This window comes from Cynocephalus volans, chromosome 8 (genome assembly GCF_027409185.1).
Source record: "Cynocephalus volans isolate mCynVol1 chromosome 8, mCynVol1.pri, whole genome shotgun sequence".
Classification (NCBI taxonomy): Eukaryota; Metazoa; Chordata; class Mammalia; order Dermoptera; family Cynocephalidae; genus Cynocephalus; species Cynocephalus volans.
Window position 1 is genome coordinate 120,688,694 of NC_084467.1, and position 12,115 is coordinate 120,700,808.

The following is a 12,115-nucleotide window of genomic DNA, read 5'->3' on the forward strand; positions in this document are numbered from 1 at the left end:
ATAATTTTACCATTAATAGAAAAATCAATAAATTTAAAAAGACATATATAAGCAAAGTCACCCTCAGCCTTACATATGTCCCTCTAATCATTGGGCTGTGAAGCTACCCCAGGCCTTTCCACTCCTGAATGCTGATAGTGGTATCTGGAGTGCAGGTAACACAGTTGAGGCTTCACGCCACTGACTGCAGTCTCACTGCTTCCGGCATCCTATTAAGGCAATCAACAATGATAGAAGCTGTCACTTCTGATATTTCCATCCATGGCTGTAATGGTTGATTCTCTAATACCGATGTGCTAAAAGAACTGACATTAAGACTTCACTTATCTCATTTGTTCTCTACCGCTTCAGACACTCTTGACTGGTGGGTGAGCTCAAGTGGTTAGGGCACAGTTGCTTCTATAGTCACTGCTTTATTCTCTCTGGTATTCAGTCTGCTTATGACGAAATTAAAAGAGAAAATGCATTTATAAATCAAATTACTTCCTTTCAAGTCCTTATTCTGCCACTTGTTAGTTGTGTGATTTTGGATAAATCATTTAAAGTCCTTTGTGGTAGACTTTGTTGTTATTAAAAAATATTGGTGCCCCTATTAGGGGAAATATTGTACAGATAGCCCTCTACATGAGCCAGTTTCACATCTGTGGATTCAACTAACCACAAATTAAAAGTACTACTAAAAAAATTTTGTATATGCTGAGCATGTACAGACATTTTTCATGTCATTATTCCATAAACAATACAGTATAAAAACTATTTACATAGCATTTGCCTTGTATTAGGTATTAGGTTATATGCAAATACTGTCATTTTATATCAGAGATTTGAACACCATGAATGTATCCATGGGAGGTTCTGGAACCAATTTGCCATAGATAACAAGGGACTACTGTACTTACCTGCCCTTTTGACACCAAGTTTGGCCAATGAAATATAACAAAATATAAGAACTAATCTGTGCTGTTTCCAAGCAGAAGCTTTCAGAGATAGTGCATAGTTTGCTGGGTCTGCTTTTTCTCCGTGTCATGAATATCACCAATGTTCTAGACAGAGGTTGTTCCAACAGCGTGGGCCCCGCAGTTGAGACAACAATAAACACAGTCCTACTTGATGTAAAAGGACATGAGGTAACAACATGAAATATGCCTTTGTTCTTTTAAGTAAGTACACTGAGATTTGGGGCTGTTGTATGTTACTTACTGTTGTAAGTTTATCCTGACGGACACTTACCTTATTTCTGAGTTTTCTCATCTGTAAAATGTATGTTATAATAATTTGTACTCCCCAGATTTATTCACTCCATTAAACTCAAGACATATTATAGAAACCTGTAGGTTCCTCAAAGATGAAATGAGATTGGCCTCTTATCAGTAAGTTCATAGAAGAATTTTTTTAAAAAGCAGTATATACATAATTAGAATTTATGTAAGACATTTCTCAATGCCAGAATATAGGAAGTAATAAAAATACTTTGGGAAATTAAAAGAAGGAAGTCCCCTTTAACTGACAGCTCAGGAAACTCTTCCTGGGGGGGAATTGAGTTTAAGGACTGGGTAACATTGAACTGGGTAAGCTAGAGTGGGGGAGGCTTTTTCTCCTAGATAAAAACAAGTTGAGTATAAGGCAGCATAGGCCATATAGAGAGAAAAACAAATATTTCAGAGTGTTTGTCAAGAGATTAAAAATTAATATAAAAATGGTTCATGGATGTCATATTTTAGATAGTCTTGGCTAAGAAACTTGAATTTTATTTTGTAGAAACTTAGTAGTATTAATTTTTTGAGTCAGAGTATGACAGTAGTCTGTTAGATTAATTAGAGAAAGAAAAGTTGTTACAATCTCTTTGTCACCTCTCTCCCCCTGGGTGATGGAGATGCAAAGGATTACTCAAAGCCTATTTCTTCTGAGTAGTGAGAAGCCTCAAAGGGGTTAATTTTCCAGGAACCCTGAAGAGAGAGGCAATCCACCTTTGAAAAATAACCCTGAAAGAACCCTGGGGTTCTTTCTCAGTATTTATTCTCCAGGCCAGAAAGTTACAGAAAAGGAACACAGGTGGAGTTATGGCTAAGTATAGTTTAACAATAGAGGCTGGTAACATCAGTGAAATAACAAAGTGGTATTCCATAATGCAATCTGCAAAAGGTTAAGTCAATCCACCAACAAAAGCTTGTTCTTAGCAAATACTGTCTTTTCCTACAGCAATTTCCTTAGTATGTTTACATAATAATCAAGTAACTTTAGGTTAGCCTGCACCAAGGATGTCTGTCCTTGAGCCAACAATTTTGCTGTGTTACAATTCTTATCTACAACAGAGACTTTAGCCTGGGGAAAGTTTCCTGTCTTTTGCAAGCTTAACATTTCTATATGTAATTTTAAAAGGTTAGGTTATACCTGAAACTACAGGGCTTTGGAAGCTAGGCACTGTGAAATACATTTGCTTTATAAATTTTAGTATACTCCACAAAAGTTAATATGGAAGTCTATTTAGAATATTATTGCTGTCTTGTAGGCTGACAGTCAGCAATTTTTTTTTTTTAAAGGTCAGAGAGTAAATATTTTAGCCTTTGTGAGCCATATGGTATGTGTTGCAAGTGCTGGACTCTGCCATCATAACATGAAAAAAAAAGAAAAAGACATAGACAAAAATATAAATAAATGGGCATGTCTATGTTCCAATAAAACTTTAGGGCTTTCAGGGGATATCCTATAGAGATGGACAGCTCTCCTTCCTTCCTTCCCTCCAGCACCTTCACATCGCTATGCTGTGTACTAATGTTCTGCATAAAGACTTCATTTGAACTAAAAACACCCCGACTTAAAAAAGAAAGAAGGACATCTGTTCTAGGTAAAGGTAAAGAGGGTCTAAACTAGGGCAGTAAGGAATGGAGAGGAGGAACAGAGCGAGAAACATTTATGGGGGTGGATTTACAGGAATAAAGAACACCGGCAGAGTAGTTTTGAGAGGGGGAAATTATTTCAATTTTGGACATATTGAGTTTGATGTGAAAGGCAAATGAGATAATGCAGGAGAAAGCACTCCACAAACTGTGAAGTGTTATGGAAATGGAAGGGTTATTTTAAGAGGAAATGGCTGAGACCATTTATGACTCAACAGAGCCCATCAACACTCCTGCAGAACAATCAAAGCACAAGAGCTCCAGACTGTGGGATAGCCCTGTTGCATTTCTAGGTCAACACCACGGTATTATGACATTATTTCAATCACTATTTCCTTTGAAATGAGAGGCAGCTTTTCATACAAATTTATAGAGGTGAATTCACTTACTTGTTTACACATGAGCTAGGCAGAGCTCCTAAAAGAGCTGCAAAGCTTCTTCCCTGCGGATCTTTAACTGGTGAGACACTGAGTTCAGGAGTGAGATGGTAGAACTTGACAAGCCCTCCTCCAATGGGTTCTCTTTTCTTAGGTCTTTGTTTCAGTGTTTCTTTAAAACTTCACCTTTATAGAAACAGATCAAATTCCTTCTTCATACTTTAATTATCGAGTCAAATGATAGGTAAAAAAATGTGCTGCTTTTAAAGGTTTGTACTCAGAAGAATTCATCTATTGGCAGGAACTACCGCATGAATTTACAAGACTTATAGAATCATCCTTTCCTTCTTATTCAGTCTTCACTGTGATTTTTTAGTTCTATCAGTTCCAGCTGAAGATTGAAAATTAAAGCCATTAACTTCAAAGAGGACGTGGGAAGGATAATTCACCAACGCAAGAGAGATCAATTCCACCATCCTGCTTCCCTGAAAGGAAGGAAGCATCACATATATGCCAACCACCATTAGAATAAGTGAGCCCGTGGGATAGAAAACTATTAAAAGCTCATATGTCCAGGCTGAGAAGCACGATCAGCAAGAGAGGTGGCATTGCATGGGGTTAAGAGCATGGCTTCTGGAACCAAGCAACTTGACCTTCAACCTTGCCCTATCATTTCTTAGCTGTGTACCTGCTGAACAAGTTACTTAACTGCTTTGTGCCTCTGTTTCCTCATTTGTAAAATGGGAAAATAATGAGACCCATCCTGTAAGGTGGTTAAGAAGGTGGCACTTTAATATATGTGAAGTTCTCCACAAAGATTAATTGCTATTATGAGTTGCTGAGAGCGACAGAGCAGTGGCAACCTAGAGGACGGACCAAGGATTGAAATGCTATAGGAACATGACCAAGATACCAAAACTTAGCATATGTGGCAGGGGCAGAGTGAAGGGCATGTCCAGGTCCAGATATTGCATTAAGCATGAGGAACACTGAAATATGAACCAAGAGCATGCAAAAGCCAGAATTGATGGAGAAAATAAAGTGACACCTTAAGGAAGATATTGAAAAGATAGGGTGGAACTAGAATGAAGAGCTGTTCAGGCCACTGCTTCCTCCAAAGGCCCAGCTCTCTTCTCTCTCAGGCATTCCCTCATCTCATGTAGGCTTCAAGGATTTTTAAGGCCAGCTTCTGAAATCAGATGGGTTCTCTCCTTTGAACTAGACAGGACATTTTAGTGCAGCGACTATGCATGCTTATAGAGGAAGTTAAAAAAAGGGGGGGGGGACTTTGAAGAGGACAAGAACGTAGACATTCAATCTAATCCTTTCTTTTTGTCAGTCAAAGCTAAATAGAACACAGGTCTCCTCTATCTAAGTCAGGCATCATCGTTTCCTCATTGCTATGGATTTTGTTATTATTTTCCGCCATTAGTAGTTTCCAATATTCTTCTAGTATAACAAAAATGCAATTTACAAGCATCATAGAACCTATGGGGTCTATTAAAAAATTAAACTGTTTTTATAACAGGTATTTCAGAGACAGCTATATGTAATAGACCTTAAATTAGCTACCCAGGGAGGTGGCATGCCAGCTTAGGTGGTGCCAACACTGCTAAAAGTGCCTCAAACCAATCAGCACTGAAAGCCTACTAGGAGTTTAGCATAGCACAAAAGCAGCATAGAGCACTGAAAGAACTCAAAGTTGTGTTGGAATGGCAAGGCCTAAGAATATAAACCAAGCTGGTATACTATGTAAATCGACAGAGATTACAAGTGCTTAAAAGAAAAGTTGACTCTTAACTGGAATGTTCAAGGTAGACTCATTGAAGAAGCTTGTAAGCTGAGCTTTAATGAATCTGTCACTGCTTTGTAAGCTGGTGGGGTGAGGGTGGAGGAAGGCACAAAAGGTCATGTGTATGTGATTTGTTCGAGTCTCCATGGTTTCCTTTCCTTCTTTTCCCTGTCCTGTCCTGTTATTCCACTATGTGCTTCCCTGGATCCAGGATCAATATGCTGCTTCCTGGTTGTCTCTTATCAATTTCATTCCACTGTGCAATCACCTCTGGTTCCTGTGCTTGGGAAACTTCATGGGCATTTTCCTAGTGTTTTGATCCCAGCTGTACTCTTAAAATTTAAGATTAAAATGAAGACAGTGATAGAGGATATTGGAGTGGGAGTGGGAAGGTCTCTTAACACACTATTTAAGATAAACCAAGATTTGCAAGACTCAGTTCACAACCAGGAGGATCTGATGCTTCTCCTTCTTGCTCTCCTAGCACACACGATTACCTCTATTTTGAAATGCTTGGCATTTTGCTGAAGGTAATGTTTCAATAACTTTCTTCACTACCAGAACAAAAGCTCTTCAAAGTTAGAGATACGATCATATTCACTTCTCTGGTCCAAGCCCCTACCATCCCTGATCTTGACAATTGCTATAGTTTCCTACATAGCCTCTTGACCTCCTACAGCCTATTTTCCTTAAAACAGCTAGAAGACCTTGAAATATGTCATGAAATGGAAAAGAATGCTGCTCCTTCCCTTTGTAGGTGAAATAAAGTTCAACCCCCCGCCAGGGTCTACAAGACTCTGCATAACGTGTTTCCTGTCAAACTCCTTAACTTTACTTCATGCTATTCTTCTGTGTACTCACCACATTCTAGGCACTGTGGTTTCTGTGCATCAAACTTTTTCAAGCTTTTTCTGGCCTCATGGCTGTGCACATACTTGCTTCTGTATGGGATGCCCCTTTATTTGCATAACTAGCACCTTCTTCATCCTTTAGGCCTTAGTATAAATATTACCTCCTTAGAGAAGCCCTGCTCCTTTCTCCTATAAAAAAGTAGGACTCCTTACTCGCTTATTTAAGTCATCCCTGTTTTTTTCCCTTCGAAGCACTTGTGATAATTTACAATTATTGTATTTATTTGCCTGTATACTTGATATTTTTGTTCATCTTCCCACCGGAATGTGTTGTAAGAGCAAAGGATGCAGGGTCTGGTTCTGTCCCTGGTACTTAGCACAGTACCTAGCACACAGTGGATGTCTATATGTATTTGTTAGATTAATCTCTCAAGAATGAGTACCTTCCTCAGACACATAGAAGATGCTCAGCATAAATATTTGTTGAACTGAATCTTGTTGTCAAATGTAATGATCAGATTTAAAGAGGACTTAAACAGAAATTGGGTTCAAGCACCATGCTGGGAGAGTGCAAAGGAGGTAGCAATTGATCACCACTGGAGACAGAGGAAAAGAGAGTTTGATGGGCAGGGTACTGTGAGATGGGTATTCCAGGTTCATGGTGTTAGGGCTCAGAACATGATACCCCGTGTTATAGCACTTTGGAGTACTGAGTACTTCGAATGGAAGGACATTGGAAGGCCTCAGAAGCAAGGCCTCTCTGCCCTCATGTCTCATGCTCCTCTTTCTTCCCCGAAGTGAGTCATAGAAACCAGAATTCTTCTTCCTGTGGCAGGTTAAGAGAGACTAGAACTCCTCTCCCCCAAATCAAGTCTTAAAACCTAGAAAGGTTACTCTCTTCCTTCTGCCTTCTCCCTGTCCCTTCCCCTTGAAGACCTTCTTTCCAAAAGGGTCCTGCCTTATACCAGGAATGAAGGAATGCTACACAGAGAGACCGAGAGGAATCTGAATAAACAGGACTTGCTGGGTTTCCCTCTCAGTCTGTTTTTGTTAGATCATCCCCTTCATTCAATTACATTTCTACATGGCGATGCACGCTTCATCGAACCTAAGCATAAAAAGAGCTTTCCCTGGGTCTTCGGGGGTCTTCATTTCTGAAGGCTCCCAAGTCATGTAAAAGTTTGATTAAGTAAATTTGTTATGCTTTTCTCTTGTTAACCTGTCTTTTGTTACAGAAATGTTGGCTGTGAGCTGATGATGGGTGAGGAAAGATGTATTAGTTTATTTTCTGTTGCTTATAACAGAATACCTGAAGCTGGGTGATTTATATTTCTTACAGTTTGGGAGGCTGGAAAGCCCAAGGTCCAGGGGCACATTTGGTGAGGGCTTCTTCTTGGTGGGAACTTTCTGCAGAGTCCCATGGCAAGGCAGAATATCACAGAGTGACGCTGAGCAAGAGCATGTTTCCACAAGCTTTCTTCCTCCCCTTATGAAGCACTCAGTCTACTCCCCAAGAACCCATTAAACCACTAACCGGTAAATGCCATTACAATGAAGATTAAGCTTCAAGAAGTTCTGGGGGCGGGGGACATTCCAACAACAGCAAAAAGTCCCACACCTTTCTGTCCCTGCAATGGCACAGCATCACCAGAGTCACCAGGTAGGAGAAATGAGGTGATGGAGGAATACTCAGTAGTCTGAGATGGCTACAGAGTAGAATGTAATGAAGAAGAGAGTGGGAGGGAAGAACGAAAAGTTGGACTGGAGTCAGATAGTGAAATTACTGGAGTATTATGCTAAGGAGTTTAAATTTTAATCTGAGGACGTGTGGGAGCCCAGAAAACATTAGGAAGTTGGAGGTCAGAAAGGTTACCCTAGCTTGCCAAGGTTCCCCAGCAAGTATATGGAGGAGCTAGAATTAGAATCCAGGTCTGACTCCCTGTAAAGTGCAAGCACTTTCCATGACACCATACTGTCTCTTTCCACCCGCACAATGCAAATGAACTCTTATGAAATTGCTGTTTCTATCTTGGGCTAAACTCTGCAGAAGAAAGATTTAATCTTTGGGAGAGGGATATATTGGTTCTTCCCCTACTACTTGGGAAAGAAAGATTTTTCCCCCAGCTAACTGAGAGTGGCACTGTCCCTCCAGGGAAATTGAGTGACGCATCACCTGCTGCTATCAAGTATCAGGGTTAGAGTCCCAGATTTACTGTGTGCTCCCACTAAGCTTGGTGGGAGTGAGACACATTTCCCAAAAGTGAGACATACTGGGAAATTCCCTGTTCATCTTCCTGGTATACAGCATTCTCCAGCTGGGTATGTTTGCTTTTTAGCCTTAAAAATCAATATCTGTAAACTCTCACTGGCATCCAGCTATTGTAGTAAACAGTTAAGGGAAAGGGAGGCTTCTAACATCTGAGAGGAAACTGTAATCTGAGACGGTGCAAATAGTGCCTAAGGCTGAGCCTTGGCCCTCATCCTGTGCAAGTGGAGGGTCAGTGCCTCTTTTAAAGTCTAGTGGAAGTAAAGGATCCAGGGCCTGCCATGGTGGTTTATTTCTGTGTATTAGATCCTGCAAATGCTTGAGAAATGTTTTCTTTTGTTCTCCCTGAACAAAATGTGGGGAAATTAGAAATTTGCCTGGAGATCACACAGAGTTCATATCCTGCAATGTGTCTTAATGTCCTCCAGTAGAAAACAGTTTTTCTATAGCCTTTTGTCGACAAAACCTTCCAGACTTTCAGCATTTTACAATTTAAAGAGCTTTTTTATTTGTGTTACCTTGTTTGATTCTCACAACAACCTTGCCCAGTAGTATTTTTATCATCCTTACCTTTTATGTAGAGTATTGCAGTAGCCTTCAAACTTTTCCAGTTTCTCTCACATCCAATCTGTTCTCCTGCTATGCCTCCTAAATTTTCTTTCTAGAGCACCAATTTGATCAGTTTAGACACTGCTATGGTTTGAATGTCTCCTCCAAAACTCACGTTGAAATTTAATTGCCAATGTAACAGTACTGGGAGGTAGGGCCTTTGAGAGGTGATTAGGGCATGAAGGCTCCACCCTCATGAATGGATTAATGCCATTATCACAGGAGAGGGTTAGTTATCATGGGAGTGGGCCTCTGATAAAAAGACAAATTCAACCCCTATCTTGTCTCAGTCTCACATGCTCACTTCCAGATGTCACTGCCATGCTCTTGGACTTCCCAGCCTCTAGAATCGTGAGACAAATAAACTGCTTTCCTTCATAAATTACCCACTTTGTGCTGTTCATTATAGCAGCAGAAAATGAGCAAAGACAAATAGTTTGGCTAGCCTTCCCCACCCTCCGCTGACATACACACCCCAAACAACTACAGTGTAAATTCTGGTCTTCGGTGTGACAAGAAACATCCTTTGGTTCTCAGAGTACCCTGAAGCCACATTTCTCTTTCTTTCTCCCCTAAAGCTACAATATGCTAAATATCTCTATGATCTGCAGATAGTTCACTTACTTTATCCCTTATGGTCATGAAAACATACGGGTTGATAACAGAGACCCTGGAGTCAGACTGCCTGAGTTGCTGTCCTTCCTCCACCACTTCATCAATATGTAAAGTCAGATAAGTCACTTAAGCCCTTTTGGTCTCATCAATAAATTGAGGATTACTGTAGGACATTCTCTCAGGATGGATCATGAGAGATAAGTAAGTTAATTGATACAAAGTTCTTAAAATAGTGCCTCGCATTATTAGTGCCCAATAAGACTAGCTGTTATTAGTGTACCCTCTATTGCAATGCTCTTCTCTTTTTTGTACAACTACTACGTCTCTATTCATCCTTTAATGGTCTCCTTTGTGAAAACCACTTCAAATTCCAAAGCTTGCATTTATTCTTCATCCTCAGTGCTTCCTGAAATGTTAAATATACAAGTTTATAATAATAGCACTCAATCTAGAGTTTTTCAGTTATTTAAGAGTCTTCAACATTAGAGTGTGAGCTCCTGAAAAGCACAAACCATTTCCGATTCCTATTTAGGTCAGCAGAGCCTAGCAGAACATCTGGTACATCATGTCCAATAAATATTTGTGAAGTAATTCTCCATTTTGCAATGTAGAAAGTGATGAACCAGGATTCAAAGTGCTAACTCTGCTTACTGGTTTCCCTGCTTTCACACTCCCGCCCACCACCCACCTCAATCCATTCTCCCACAACAGTCAGAATGATCGGGTCAGTCCCTTCAGTGGATTTCCACTGCACTTTGATAAAGTCCAGCATCTTGACCACAGCCACAGATACTTTCAGGATCTAGCTTCTACCTTTCCATCTCAATTTTATGCTATGCTGCCCTTGTTCCCAATTCTCTAGCCATGCTGCCCCCTTTTTCTTCTTTCCCACTTTAGATAAAGAACATTTTCACTGCCCTTACTTATGTGCAATACTATTTCCTAGGCTTCCTGTATCGCTCTTCCTTCTCATGCATCAAATCTCATTTCAGATACCACCTCTCCAAAGACGCCTTTCCTGACCACCTTGGCTAAATAAGCCCTTTGCCATCCAGTTACTCTGTCACATCACCTGCCCATTTTCTTCATGGTACAGGTCAAAATCTGGAATTGTCTTACTTGTGAATTTTCTAATCCCTTCCACTGGGATGGAAACTCCACTAGGGTAGAGATCTTGTCTGCTTGTTTATGCTAAGTGCAGCTCTTCAGACAATACATGGCATAGAGTAGGTGCTCAAAGATATGTCTTCAACAAATGAATAAATAAAAAATAGATCTTTTGAGAGCAAAGCTCTTCCACACTACCAGAATCATCCAAGAATGACAAGTCATAGAATAATACAATTGAATGCTTTGTGCATATCAAAGAAAGAAGGTGGAAAGTTGTCAAGGTATCATGATGTACCAGTCCTCGCCTCCTCAAACACAATTAGCAAGTCCTGTAGTGAAAAATAAGTTAGGAAGCTTTTCCAAATTTTCTTTAAAAGTGTTAAAACTCCTAACAAAGCAAGAAATGATAGTCAAGGAAGTAAATGAATGAATATGAAATGCCTGATCAGAGCTATGGGCTAACCACAAAGTTCAAAAGACCTGGTTTAATAGAGAACCAGTGTAGTGGAGTCTGCTGCAGATCCTGCTTTCATGGAGCAAGAGAAAATTAGACAGAGTGAGTGCTCTTTGAATAAAATGTATCAGGTTATTATCTACTGTGTGTAGTCTAACAATAAAATTTATTTGCCTACCTCTTTACAGTTTAGAAACACCTCTATTTACACAGTTGATCTCGTTTGATAGGACAGTTGAGTTGCAAGATAGCATAGTGGAAAATTCACATAAACCTGGTATCAGAAAGCGTGGGACTGGACCCAGCTCTATTATTAAGAAGCTGTGACCTTGGCAAGTCACTTTCCCTCTCTGGGCTTCTGTATCCTGTCTGGTAAAATGAGGGTGTTAGACTAGATGGTATTTAAAGTTCCATTCAGCTCATCTATTGCAGCAATTTATATTTAGCTCATGACAAATCAGGCTTCTCTTGTTCTATGTCCAAGAAATAAAGTTCTTATTGTGGAATTTTAGGCATCAGTAAATCTTTTTGGGTCTTCACTCATGTCCCTAAAATCAAATTATTTGAGGAACTACTCTCTTGGGTGCCAAGGTAAACAAAGAAGGCCCTGGTCCATATTTGAGTGTCCTTATCTCCCTTTTAATTAGTCTCTTCTTTTTAACACCAATTTTGACTGACTCTTCTCCCTGGATCTTCCTTCCTTGGTCTGAAGGTCTCTCTCATTTCACACTGCACTGCAGTTCTTCCCACACCCCCTCCAAGGACAGCTACCAATTTTCACTTGTTCTATGTTATAACTCAAGGAAAAGTTGCCCCATAGCTAATCTAAAAACTGATTTTCTGTCTTCATGGGAGAAGGCTAGAGACTTTTTCCTATAACTTAAATGCATCTTCTGAAGATTATGGTCCCTCCACCCTTTTATATGTGTCTGCTATGTCCTTGCTCTGCTAGCCATAGAGGGAGCAGGGGCACAGTGTGGGATATTCAGGGGTATGTATGGAGCAGGACACATATATGGCAAATCTTTTTTCCTTCTATATTCTCAGTATTTTTGCTTCTCACTGGAACCCATCTATTTTTCATCTTCTCCACCTAAACCAATTGATGCCTCTGTTTCTTATATGTAAAGTACAGCTGTTTGGT